At 41.6% G+C, this 13,894-nt stretch overlaps 1 protein-coding gene across 1 annotated transcript in view; it reads left to right on the forward strand.

Moving 5' to 3' along the window:
- Window positions 1–2,852: 2,852 nt before the first annotated feature.
- The window catches only part of FBXO38 (F-box protein 38), an 89,755-nt gene continuing 78,713 nt past the window's right edge, over window positions 2,853–13,894 (forward strand). The window contains exon 1 of the mRNA XM_006863849.1: window positions 2,853–2,890. The gene's annotated coding sequence lies outside the window, so the exon portion shown is untranslated. The remainder of the gene's footprint in view (window positions 2,891–13,894) is intronic.

Here is a 13,894-nt window from a genome sequence, read left to right on the forward strand (position 1 = left end):
ACACACACACACACACACACACACGGATCTCTGGTAGCATAGTGGTTATGAGTCGGGTTGCTAACCTCAAGGTTAGATGTTTGACACTACCAGCCGTTCCTTAGGAGAAAGATGAGACTTTCTACTCCCATAAAGATATACAGCCTCAGAAACCCTATACAGGGTCGCTGTTGAGTCAGAACTGACTCCACGGCACATAACTATCGCCATACACACCCACACACACACAAGTGCCTTCAGGCTGCTTACCTTACCATGCAGTGGTACTACTGATTTCTTAATATATGTCCCAAATCTATTTAATTATCCAGAATATAAAAGAGCCTTCAAGGCATAATTCCTCAAAGAAGCCTTATTTCTTTAAAAGAAGAGACCGATTTTATTTCCAGGGCCAACATCAACTTACTGTTGTTAGAAGACATGACAATGTTTTTCATCCTAGATATACTTCGTGATATTTTGCAAGTATCCTGGGAAGAAGTTCACTTCAAGTGGCTCAGAATTTTATCTTTTTGGTATTTCCAAATTTCTCTATTGGAACACCTTTTAAAAAAATTATTTTTAAGAAAGATGCTGGAAGTACATTGTGGAATGTCTTCAAAACAGATTAAGAAAGATAATACAGAGCCACAGAAATCGCAAAGTCACAGATTCCTCCCCATCCCTTTTTTAAAAAGTAGTGCAAAAGAACACCCTTTATATAAAGAATTTAATTTTGCCAAAAAGAAAATTAGTTTTTGTCCTTGCTTCTTGAGAAGAGGATTTATAAACCTTTGGAATTTCCTGAATTCTAGACCATACCTGATAATGTTTGCAAATGAATGGTGGACTGGCTAGGCCAGAGACCTAGTAACTTGATGCCAGTTTATTTCAGAAAGGAGGGGAGGGGTCATGATTCAATCATAAATCTTTATGGGAGCAGACAGCCTCATTTTCTCTCATGGTGCAGTTGCTGAGTTTGAAATGCCAACCTTGAAGTCAGCAGCCTAGTGCTTATCCTATAGTGCCAACAGGAACGGTTCCTTCATGCTAAGACGGTTAAGTAATGCCTAGTCATTGCCGACTCATTGTGACTGTGTATAAGGTTCCAATGAGCAGCTGGTGGGTTGAACCATCGACCTTGCAGTTAGAAGTCCTGTGCCACACTTGTTGTTGCTAAGTGCCGTTGAGTGGGTTTCGACCCATTGCGACCCTGTATAGGGTTTCTGAGGAGCAGCTGGTGAGCTTGAACCGCCGACTTTGCAGTTCAAACAGCTTTGCAGTGTGGCTCATTAACCCACAGCGCCACACTGGAGTCGGTTCCGACTCATAGTGACCCTGTATAGGGTTTCCGAGGCTGTAAATCTTTATGGGAACAGAAAGCCTCATCTTTCTCCCACGGAATGGCTGGTAGTTTCGAACTGCTGACGTTGAGGTTGACAGCCCGACTCGTAACCACTATGCTACCAGAGCTCCTTACAGTGCCACACTAGGACTTCTCATTTTAAGATTGTTGTTAAGTGCCGTTGAGTTGGTTCCCACTCATAGTGACCCTGTATAGTGTTTCTGAGCGGCTGGTGAGTTTGAAGCGTGGCTCTTGAGGTTCAAAGACACCTTGAGGTCCAGTGTTTATCCTACAGTGCCTCACTAGGAATCCATGTTAAGATTTGTTGTTTTTAAGTGCCATGGAGTTGGTTCTGATTCATATTGACCCTGCATAGGGTTTCTGAGGAGCGGCTGGTGAGTTTGAACCGCTGACCTTGGGGTTCAAACTCACCAAACACATCAGTGCATTAGATTAGCCAGAAATTATTTTTCTGTCTTCCCCTCTCCTTAAAGTCTTCATTGAAACTGCCACAACTTGAGCCTTCGTGTTTTTCTAAAAGCCGTTGCCTTCCCATATACAGACTGAGAAAAAGAGGAAGACCCTCAGCGAGATGGATTGGCAAAAACGGCAGCATTAATGGCCTCAAGCGTGACACCAATTGTGAGGTTGGCCCAGGACCAGGCAGTGTTTCCTTCTGTTGTGCATAGGGTCGCTATGAGTAGGTACCAGACTGTATGGCACCTAACAACAACAACAATATGCTTTAATCGAGTCCTGGTGTGACGCTGTTAGCTTATGCTTCAGACTGCAAAGTCCTTTGAACTGCAATGTCGGTGGTTCAAGTTCATCAAAAACATACTTGGCTCAAGTTCATCAGCCGCTCCTTGGAAACCCTATACAGGGTCGCTATGGGTCGGAATTGACTCAACAGCATTTAACAACAACAATATGCTTTAATTTATTTGTGATTTAATATTTAAACAATACAGATTGTGAAGATGGCACAGAACTAGGCAAAACACAGGAATCTTTGTTTAATGGATAAGGAATATGTTAACTTTACAATGTCATAAAAGGACAGAAAGACTGATGATATTAACATCTTTAACCGCCTCCCTTCCTCCCAAATCTCTTTCTTTTTCCTTTTCTGTATTTTAGTTGAATGAATTCTGGAAATATCTCTATTAGAACCCATTATTTTGCAAGTGGGAAAAGTAAGACTCAAAGATTATTCTAGGGTTACGCAGCAGCAACCTAATATAAGATGAAACCTGAGTCTGGACTCTCAGCGTTTCAGAATCAGCAACGCTGTCACGTGAAAGAAACACCCAGTCCAGACTAGGTCTGTAATGCCACTCTTAACATGGTTGCCTTGGTAAGACGGCATAATTCCACTCTCAACATGGGCACAGGGTACAGGTTCAACCCCCGATGACAGGACTCCGGAAACGCCCAAGAGGTGGCGGAAGCGGAAGCGTGGTGGCAGCGGCGGCGGGGGAGGGGGGGCCGCGGGAAGTGTCTGTCGGGTTTATCTCCCTCCCTCCCTCCCTCCCAACCACAATAACAGACGGAGGGCCGGCGTAGGTGAGGCAGCGACCGAAGGGGCTCAGGGGCTTGGGAGGTGGGCAGCAGAGCTCAGAGTGCCTGCGGCGGGGTGGAGACTGCCTAATGCGGTTCCGGGACTCCTGGCCCTCTGGACCTTCAGTCTAGAGGCCCTTTAGGGCCTAGAGCTCCTGGGACTGCAGGGGTCCGATTTGTGGTCCCCATCTTTCTAGGCCCTGGTTGCGGGGCTTGCTACCTTTCTGAACTCGGTGCAAGATGCCAGCAGACAGAGCCCCCTGTGGACCTTGATTTCGTCAATGAAATGGGTGTTCGGCTTTCCACTCCAGGTGTCACGAATTCTATGATGTTAGTGTTAAATAAGTGTTTAGACCAGTAAATTGAGGAAGGCCTGTTAGCATACTGGAGAGATGACCTTAATTAAGATACAGCGAATACATATTTGAGAGACTACCATGCCTTGGAATTAGGAGCCTGGAGTTCTAGTCTTACCTCATCCACTGACTTACTCTCTGACCTTGCCTCAGGCCCCTTTACCCTCTCTCTTCGCCGGTTTGCGTCTCTAAAATTAATGTTGACTGTCTCTGATGATCCTACTAGCACAGAAAAGTTGATTTTCATCTCCCCTGTCAGGGAATCTTTCCTTAGAGATAGATCTGAGAAGCATTCGAGGGGGGCTTCAAAAGCTTCATGGGGAAATAGAATGAAAAGTTAATGGGCTTTTCCCACTAACTTTTTGAAGCCTCCTCTTACTCTCCTTGACCCTGCATAGCCCAGAATTTGACAAGTAAGAGATGTCAGCTTGCTGGAAGCAGACAAACCAAATGAGGGCAGCTGGGCACAGGAAGGTGCCAGTAGATGGAAACTTCTTTCCTCAAGTCTTGGTTTTATAAACCTGAACCAGCGGAGTGTTGTTATGTGCTGTGGAGTCGGTTCTGACTCATAGCGACCCTGCACAGGGTTTCCAATGCTGTAAATCTTTACGGGAGAGAAAGCCTCATGTTTCTCCCGCGAAACAGCTGGTAGTTTCCAACTGCTGACCTTGTGGTTCGCAGCCGGATTCATAACCAGAGCTCCTTAACCAGCAGAGTAAACGACTTTAAAGTGAAAAAAACCGGGAGACTTTGCTTTTTGACCTAAGGCTACTATTAGCTAGCTAATTCACCTTGGGCAAATCCAAAGAGGGATTGGATTATATGACTGGTTCTTCACTGTGCCTTTCCTCCATCACAATTGAAGGATAAAACATTGCATTTGTAAGACTGTGGTTCTTTGGGAGAGGTAGAAGTGAGGTGTGGAGGGTACATATTAAATAGTTTCAAAAAATGTTTAACTCTCACTTTTGAGATTTACTGGATTAGATAACCTCGAAGACTCCTCCTTCCCTATCTTTAAAACTTGTAATGCTGTGATTCTAATGTCCTCTTGGAGTGAAGAATATAGACTTTTCTAGTGTTTGACTATGTGCCCAGAGAAAGACACTTTATCATTAGTTTTTAAAAAAGGTACTAAGGCATACTACTGAGAAAACAATAAAACTAGATTTCAGGAAGTCAAGTTGATAATAGTGAAATAAAACTGCATTTGAATGGAAGTTGAACACCTGAATCCTTTGGTCAGCATTCGTACTTCCTGAGTGTGTGGTGTTGGGGAGCCCACTCATTTCTCTTGTTGTTGTTGTTGTGAAGTGCCATCGAGTCAATTCCGACCCATAGCGACCCTGTATGGTTTCTGAGAAGCAACTGGTGAGCTTGAACCGACCTTGCAGTTCAAACGACTCATTTCTCTGGGTCACACTTATTTGTAACACGAGGGGTTGAACTGGATGATTTCTTCCGTCCCTTTTAGCTCTGAATGTTTTCATGTGGATTTTTTTTTTTTTCCTGAGCAACTTGTTGGATGTGATGTGTCATTTCTGTAGGTAAAAGAGGCTGTCTTAGGCAGTAGTCGTAAAATGTTCTACGATGTGAGAAGGGTAATCTTAAGTGACATATAAAAATACTTTGATATAAGCAAGTGGAGTCAGCTGAATCTAAAATATTAGAAACCTCCAGAAGAGCAAGGACACCCGTGAACAGATATAATAGAGAATTTCGGACAGCTTTAAATGGAGCAAAAGTGTTTTTGGTGAAAGTCATAACTAATTTGAGTTATAATGAGTTGAAATGGCTGAGGTAATAAGAAATTGATGGTAGAATTTAGTCCTAAAGTGCCGTTGAGTTGGTTCCGACTTAGAGCAACTCTGTATACGGTTTCTGAGGAACAGCTGGTGGGTTAGCAGTCCAGTGCTTATCCTACAGAGCGACACCAGGAGTCCGACCACTTAGTAGCTAGTAGAAACTACCAGCTGTTTCGGGAGAGAAAGATGAGGCTTTCTGCTCTTGTAAAGATTTACAGCCTCGGAAACCCTGTACAGGGTTGCTATGAGTTGGAACCGACTCCATGGCACCTAACAACAGGTAAGTTAGTAGATGGATGATTGGCTGAATAAATAACAGTAGTCAAGAATGGAAGAGTTTCTCCAGAGTGTTGTAATTAATTAGAATCAGATGGAAAAGTGAAAAATTCCAAGATTTTATATAGGAAGATGTCCCTAAGTTTTTGGGCCAGTTTCAAGATAAGTTGATTAGCTCTATACTTTGAAGTGTATTAATAAGAGACAAACTCTTGGTTAGTGGACCTTGTGTGGTCTGAGGATAGGCAGAAGAAAGTAATTAGAATAAGCATTGGATAGAGGAGGATGTTAGCAAGATGGAACATTAAAGAAGGCTTTTGATTGTGATTGAATTAGGAAGTAAAGGGGTGGAGATAGGATTTTTATAGGTGCCAGCTATTGTCAGAATTATTAACGTGTTAGTATGATTTTCTAATGATAGAAGGTTAGAAAGGAGAACTTTCTTTTGTAAGCAAGAATGTGTTGGTTTTCCCCAAAAACAGGTGGAAATAGTGTTGAGCGTTAACAGGCCAAAAGAGGAGTAATTTGGGTCGACCCAAATGATTAAGTAGGGAATAATGGGATCTTGTTTGGGGTAGGAGGATATTTGAACTGGCTGAATGGAAGAAAAAGAGCAGTTCTAAGAAAAATTGTGTTTTGAAAGACCCCCTAGTTTAAAGAATGCTCAAAAACAGTGTAAGTTTGTTATTTGGAATGTACCAGGCCACAAGGACAAAGCGATGCTTCCTGTGGTAGCCACAGAATGACTGTAGATTACTCAAGGCTTCTGTACGCTACTTTGTGGAAGCAACCTAAATTAGCTAGAGCTCAAACCCTCATTTGTGAGATGAGGTGTGGTCAGAGGAAGCTTTGTCAGAGCATCTGTAAGCCCATCTGCAAGCATTGGGGCATAGCTCTGGAATGCAGAGAGGCAGCTGCAGTAGCTGATGGCTCACTTGATGATAGTCTGGGTATTGTAGGCTGGAAAATGGCCTTTGGAGGCAAGAAGTCCGAATCCCAGTCAAAGCTCTGACAGTATATGTGGTGTTGAGCAAGGGATTTATCTTTTTCTGGATCTGTCTGCCCATCTGAAAATTGAGGGAACCAGTCTTGGATGGGGGTGGTTAGCCTGGGCTCCACTGACTTGTAAGATATCTCTGGATGGATTTCAATGTGCCTGTTAGCCCCCTGAAGTTGCCTATCAAATTCTAGGTGCATGGATGAGGTTTGCATTATTGTGTTTTTATCTTGTGAGAGGATGTGCAATTTTTACCATATTTTCATATGGCTTTGTGACTTGAAAACTAAATGTCTTACAAAAAATTAATGATTAATAAGTAGATAATCTTTAGGGTCCCCTTTAACATTCTGGGATTCTATAATTCTGTCAGAATGGTATTTTTTTGAGGTTCGGAGCCTGAGCCTCTCAAACTTACAAACCCTAGGTATAATACTCAGTCCGTCAAAAGAAAAATTGTCTTCATATATGTAGGCAATCTCATATTTGTATCTGCCCATCCCTCACCCTATATAACTCCGCTGTGAGAACCTCTCCAACTCAGCTTTCTCTCCTCCCGTGTCAATACCTGGGGTTTCCTTTTTAACTTGTTACTCCTTTGGATCCTGCCAACCTCGTCAATTTCCTCAAGTGAAGACAGAGTACTTAGTGGCAAAAAAACCCCCATCAAACCTTTGGGTGGGAAGAAAGCAAGAAAAGGCTAGACATGGGAATTCTATCATCATTTGTTTTAGTTTCTCACTCCACTGAAAAAAAACCAAGGAAGAGAGAGTGCTCATGTGAGAGAAATGCTGTTGCCACTTCAGACTCATGAAGCTTACAGACTCACAATGGAACAAAATCCTACCACCAGTTTCTTACAGCCTCAGCCATTTCAAGGAAGGAGAGCTGGTAGCGTAGTGGTTACGAATCGGGCTGCCAACCTCAAGGTCAGCAATTCGAAACTACCAGCTGTTCCGCGGGAGACAGATGAGGCTTTCTGCTCCCGTAAAGATTTATAGCCTCGGAAACCCTGTACAGGGTCTCTATGTGTGGGAACCGACTTTATGGCACATAACAACAATAGCCATTTCAATTCACTGCAGTTCGAATTGTCCATTACTTTCACCAAAAATATTTTTCCTCCATTTAAATCTGTCCAATGTTCTCTATTGCATGCTGGGGTTTTTGGTTTTGGTTTCTTGCTATTAGTGCCATCGAGTCAGTTCCAACTCATAGCGACCCTGGATAGGGTTTCCAGGGAGCAGATGGTGGGTTTGAAGTTCTGACCTTGTGGTTCAAACCGACCTTGTGGTTCAGTGCTTATCCTATAGCACATTACCAATACCAGAGAGATCAGATTCTGCTAATAAGCATCTGGAATGAAATGCTTATGATAACCCCATTGGATATTTCACTTAAATGAAGATGAGTCCAACTCCAGTTGAAGGAACTTTGTTATCCTCTCCAGAGATTTGAGTGGAGATATGATAAATTAATGAATCCTTGGTGGAGATGTTTGTTCTCTCCTGAGCATTTTGCCCTTGTTGGAGGGTCTTTCAGCCCTTAGATCTAAGATAGAGCTGTTGTTCATTTTAACAAGTCTCTTACCCACCAGAGGCTTAGAGCAGGGGAGTCATTACTCCATTTGCCAAGTGAATAACTACTAGGCCAAATCTCTAATTCTAGGCATGCTATGAGAAATAAGATTATAGTTTCCCTAAAGTTGTGTAGTTCTTCTAATTTAGAATTCTTTGGTAGATATTGTTAGTGCGTGTTGCTGCTATTGTTAGGTGCACTCAAGTTGACTCTGGCGCATGGTGACGCTAGTACAACAAAATGAAAAAACTTCCTGATCCTACGCCATCCTCACAATTGTTTGAGCTCATTCTTGCAGTCACTGTGTCAGTCCATCTCCGTAGGGGTCTTCTCGCTTTCGATGACATTACCAAGGATGATGTTCTTTTCTAAGGACTGTCCCTTCTTAATCCATAGTACTTGAGGTGAAGTCTCGCCATCCTTGCTTCACAGAGACTTTCTGACTATTTCTTCCAAAATAGATTTGCTCATTCTTTTGGCAGTTCATGGTATAGTCAATATTCTTCATTAAAACCATAATTAAAAGGCAGCCATTCTCCTTTGGCTTTCCTTAGTCATTGTCCATCTTTTGAAGGTATCTGAAGAGATTGAAAATCCCTTGGTTTGGGTCATGTTTCTCTGGAATGCAGAGAAACAGCTGCAGTGGCAGATGGCAGATAGTCTGTGTAGTATGAGAAATGGCCTTGGAGGCAGGAAGCCTGAAGCCCAGTCAAAGCTTTAACAATGTATGGGACATTGGGCAAAGTATGTGACATTCTTGGTTGTGTTTGTCCCTTTAAAATTGGGGGAGTCGTTCCTGGATAGGGATATTTAGGCTGAGCTCCACCCACTTGTAAGGGATCTCTGTGTGGGCTTCAGTGTGTCTGTGAACCCCCTGAAATTGCATATCTAAGCCCTCAAAGTGACATCTTTGCTCTTCAACACTTTAAAGAAGTCTTTTGCAGCACGTTTGCCCAATGCAGTACATCCTTTGATTTCTTGACTGCTGCTACCTTGAGTGTTGAAGGATGCAAGTAAAATGAAAATTTTTATAACTTCAGTCCTTTCTCCACTTTTCATGATGTTGCTTACTGACCCATTTGTAAGGACTTTTGTTTTATGGTGAGGGTCAGTCTGTTTTGAATGTATAGTATTTAATATTCAGTATGTTTTCAAGTCCTTTTCACTTTCAGCAAGCAAAGTTGTATCTTCTGTATATCAGAGGTAGTTAGTGAGTGCTCCTCCAAACCTAAGCTGTATTCGTCTTCAGAATAGTCCAGCTTCTTGGATTATGTACTCAAAATACACATTAAAATACAACTCTGACACACATTCTTGCTGACTTGAAACTATGCTCTGTTTGAATGACTTTGCTCTGTTTGAATGACTGCCTCTTGGTCCATGTTCCGCTCAAGTAAGTGTATTGGAATTTCCAGTCTTCGCAGTGTTGTCTATATTTCATTATGATCCACACAGTCAGATGTCTTTGTATAGTCAAGAAAATACAGGTATTCTCTGCTTTCAGCTAAGAGCCATCTGACTTCAGCAGTGCTAGTACCCATCTCACGTCCTATTCTGAATCTGGCTTGAATTTCTGGCAGTTCCCTGTTTTGTACTGTTAAACTATGTTTTAATTATTTTCAGTGAAATGTTATTTGTGTGTGATATTAATAATATTGTTCAGTAATTTCTGCATTCAGTGGGATCTTCTTTCTTTGGGATGGGCATAAAGATGGGTCTCTTCCAGTCAGTTGGTCAGTTAGCGGTCTTCCAAATTTCTTAGCATGGACATATGAGCTTTTCTAACATTACATTGATTTGTTGAAGCATTTCAGTTTGTACTCTTGTCAATTCCTGGAGTCTTGATTTTTTGCTAATACCCTCAGTGCAGCTTGGGAGTATTTCAGCACCATCAGTTCTTAGTCATATGCTACCTCTTGAAATAGTTGAACATTGACCAGTTCTTTATGGTATGGGGACACTATATTCCTTCCATTTCTTTTGAGGCTTCATGCTTCATTCAATATTTTACCCATAGGATCCATCAGTATTGCAACTCAAAGCTTAAATTTGTTTTTCGTTTCTTTCAGCTTGAGAAACACCGAAAGTTTCTTTCCTTTTTTGGCTTTCTAACTCTAGGTCTTTCCACATTTCAATGTAGTACTTTGCCATCGTGAAACTGCCCTTTGAAATCTTCTGTCCATCGTTTTACTTCCTCATTTCTTCCATTTGCTATAGCTATACTACATTCAAGAGCAACATTTAGAGTCTCTTCTGGCATCCATTTTGTTTTTTCTTTTTTTTTTAAATGTATGATGATGCTCTTATTGTGTTCTCGCAACTCATTTGGTCTTCTGTCATTAATGTTCTTTACATCATGTATTAAAACCTTTTCTTGAAATGGCTCTAAATTCAGGTAGGGTATACTCATGTACTTTGGCTCTGGTTGTTGTTGTTGTTGTTAAGTGCTGTTGAGTCGGTTGCAACCCATAGTGACCCTGTATAGAGTTTGTAAGGAGTGGCTAGCAGACCTGCTTTAATTTTTATTCAGCTTCAGCTTGAGCAATTTATTATCTGTTCCACAAAGCAAGCCACTGGCCTTATTCTGACTGATGATATTGAGCTATGAAGTCCTGCTGTAGGCTAAGCACTGGATCACAAGGTCAGTTTGAACCACAAGGTCAGTGGTTCAAACACACCAGCTACTCCTCAGAAACCTTATACAGGGTTGCTATAAGTTGAAACTGACTCAACCACACTTAACAACAACATAATCTGTTTGGAGTTCTGGTCTGATGTTGTAGGATAAGTACTGGACTGTTAACAGAAAGGTCAGTGGTTCAAACCCATTAGCTGCTCCACAGAAACCCTGTACAACCCTCAGACTGTATAAGGCCAGTGAAATAATTTGGTCTGGCCCTGCCAAGGCAACAACATTTCCAGCCATCACATTTGTTGTTGTTGTTATGTGCTGTGGAGTCGGTTCCGACTCACAGCGATGCTGTACGGGGTTTCTGAGGCTATAAATCTTTACAGGAACAGAAAGCCTCATCTTTCTCCCACGGAATTGCTGGCAGTTTTGAACTGCTGACGTTGAGGTTGGCAGCCCGACTCGTAACCACTACGCTACCAGAGCTCCTTAGCCATCACATTTGGGGTGAGTTAATTAAATGTTTGACCAAATATAACAGGCTAATTTTTTAAATTGATAATTTTATATGGAATGCAAATGGTGTTATAAGTTTGGGCAGCAAAAAGGTTCCCCATGTGTGGTGCTGTAGGATAAGCAGTGGACCACAAGGCCAGTTTAAGCTGCAAGGTTGGCAGTTCAAACCTACCAGTTACTCCTCAAAAACCCTATACAGGGTCACTGCGATTCGAAACCAACTCAACGGCATTTAGCAACACCAGCAACCTCAGCTATATAGGGTCCTTAAGAGTTGAGTCAACTCAGTGACACTTAGCAACAACAAAATAGTCTGTTTACACAGATGACACCTATGTGATTCCTGTGTATTTTATAAAGTGATTCATAGGTATAGGCTCTATGTTATTGAAAAAAGGTATTTGTAGTCAGTCATTGGTCTTGCAAAATTCTGTTATGAGGTCTCCAGTATCGTTTATACTACCAACATTAGGTTTTCCACCTAACAATCCTTCTTTAGTGTTGGTGTAGCACTGTAGGGTAAGCACTGGATATCAGTTCAAACACACCAGCCACTCCTCAAAAACCCTATACAGGGTCACTATGAGTCACAACCAATTAGACAGCGCTTAACAACAATCCTTTGGTTCCAACTTTCAAGTTTCAGTTACAGTGCATCTTGATTGCATGTTTTGTTAATTTTACCCTAGAGAAGTTGGTGTATAGCCTAATTTTCGTCATCTTTAGTATGAGTGGTTGATGCTTAAATTTGAATAATACAGTGTATTAATTAGTCTTCTTGTTGTTGTGTAGGTGCCGTTGAGTCATTTCCAGCCATAGCGACCCTGTGTAGGGTTTCCGAGTCTTCTTGTAGGTATATGGACATTATCCTGTCACTGATAGAATTGTACTTCAGGATAGATCTTGAAATGTCCTTTTTGGCAATGAATACATCACCATTTGTTTTCAATTGGTCGTTCCCAGCAGAATATACCATATGGATTGTTCTCTTCAGTATAACCAATCCTGGTCCGTTTCAATTCACTAAATGTAGGATGTTGATCTTTATGTGTTCCGTATCGTTTTGATGATTTCCAATTTATGTAGATTCATATTTCATATACTCTTCTGTAAGTCCTGGTATAGTGCTGTGTGGGTTCATGTGCTGGACTGCAAAGTAGGTTTAAACCAACTCGACGGCACTTAACAACAACAAATGTCCTGATTATTACTGGATGTTTGTAGCTGTTTCTTCTCATTTTGAGTTGTGACACATAAGCAAAATGACCTGAAAGCTTTATCCCTTCCATGTCATTAACATCTAGTGCACTGTAAGGAGGCAGCTCCTCTCTAGTCCTATTTTGAGTACCTTCTCTCACTATACTTTGGGGCTCTTCTTCTGGCCCTGTATCGGACAATATTCCATTGCTGTTTTTATATTAATAATAGATGTTTTCGTTTTCTACTCTGATGATTCCCAAATCGCCACAATATCTGCACCTGCTTCTGATACTTGCCCTATCTCTTCAGATTGTGTCTTGTTTTAAAAGCTTTGCTTTGTGAGTTTTTTGTAGAAATCTGGACATGATGCAGCAGATACAGGAAATTGAGGAAATACACCTTTGGTATGAAGTTATGGGTTTATCAAAGAATTAGACTGTGCCGTTGCTTGCAATAGCTGCAGATTTCAGAGGCTAAATTTTTCTCTTTTGCCCTTGTTTTTGTTTGTATGTTTTGGATTTCCATTTTGTTGTTGTTGTTAAGTGCCGTCGAGTCGGTTCCAACCCATAGTGACCCTGAACAGGGTTTCCGAGGCTGTAAATCTTTGCGGGAGCAGAAAGTCTCATATTTCTCCCGCGGAGCAGCTGATAGTTTAGAACTGCTGACCTTGCGGTTCGCAGCCTGATTCGTAACCACTAGGGTATCCTTAAATAGGGTCTGAGTCTTGACAGTTTCATAGCTATAATCTCATACTCCCTTACAAGATCCCTGTTGCTGTGATGGTGAGCTATGGCGAGAGGAAAGTGCTCTGTGATCTTACGGTTAGATCTGTCTTTTAATGAGCATGTGCCCCTGACCTCTGACCTGACAAGTACCTCAGCTGTTTTTTCCCTTTTTCTTTTTCATTTTTCAGGTGAGGCAGGAAAGCAAGAGGGCATTAGAGTTGGATAGGTCCCTTTTCCCAATATGAGTACTACAGTTGAATGTAGTTGGGTATTAACGTTTTCCCAAGTTGTTTGGACTCTGGTAAGATAGTTCATTGCATATTTTTAAATGGTTGCTTTTCATCTCCTCTTGCTGAAAGCACTAGGAGATTTTTTTTCAGTTTCAGAGTTGAGATCTGGCGTAGCTACTGGAGGAAAATTCAACAAAGTGTGCCCGCCCCCCATCCCCACCCTGCTCCTGTAAGTCAGGTCTCCAGGTGATTTTAATCTCTCAAGCTAGTTTATCCTGTGCCTTTAGCATTTCATTAGTTATCCATTAAGTATTCCACCCCATGATGGGTCCCATGGACTTACTTTGGTAAACATGAATTTTTCGATTTGCCTGTACATCCATTTCTCCATGCCCACACTCACTTAGGTAAGCTGAATTTTTTTCTGTCTTCCTATAAGCCCACCCTTCCCCATACCCACACTGACTTTGACAACTTGTGATTTTTCTCTGTCTGCCTGTATGCATAGTTTTCAGGATGGTGGTTTGCTTGTTGATCTCAGTTCTTTGATGGATCACAGCATAGTTTTTAGTTTTCAGTTTTTCAACTTTTTTGTTGTGAAGATGGTCATGATGACATCTAAGCTTTTTATATATTGCACAGAAAACTGGAAATCCTCCAGGTCATCTAAATAATCAGTTGAATGAGTTATTAAAAAA

This window comes from Chrysochloris asiatica, unplaced genomic scaffold, assembly GCF_000296735.1.
Source record: "Chrysochloris asiatica unplaced genomic scaffold, ChrAsi1.0 scaffold00057, whole genome shotgun sequence".
Lineage (NCBI taxonomy): Eukaryota > Metazoa > Chordata > Mammalia > Afrosoricida > Chrysochloridae > Chrysochloris > Chrysochloris asiatica.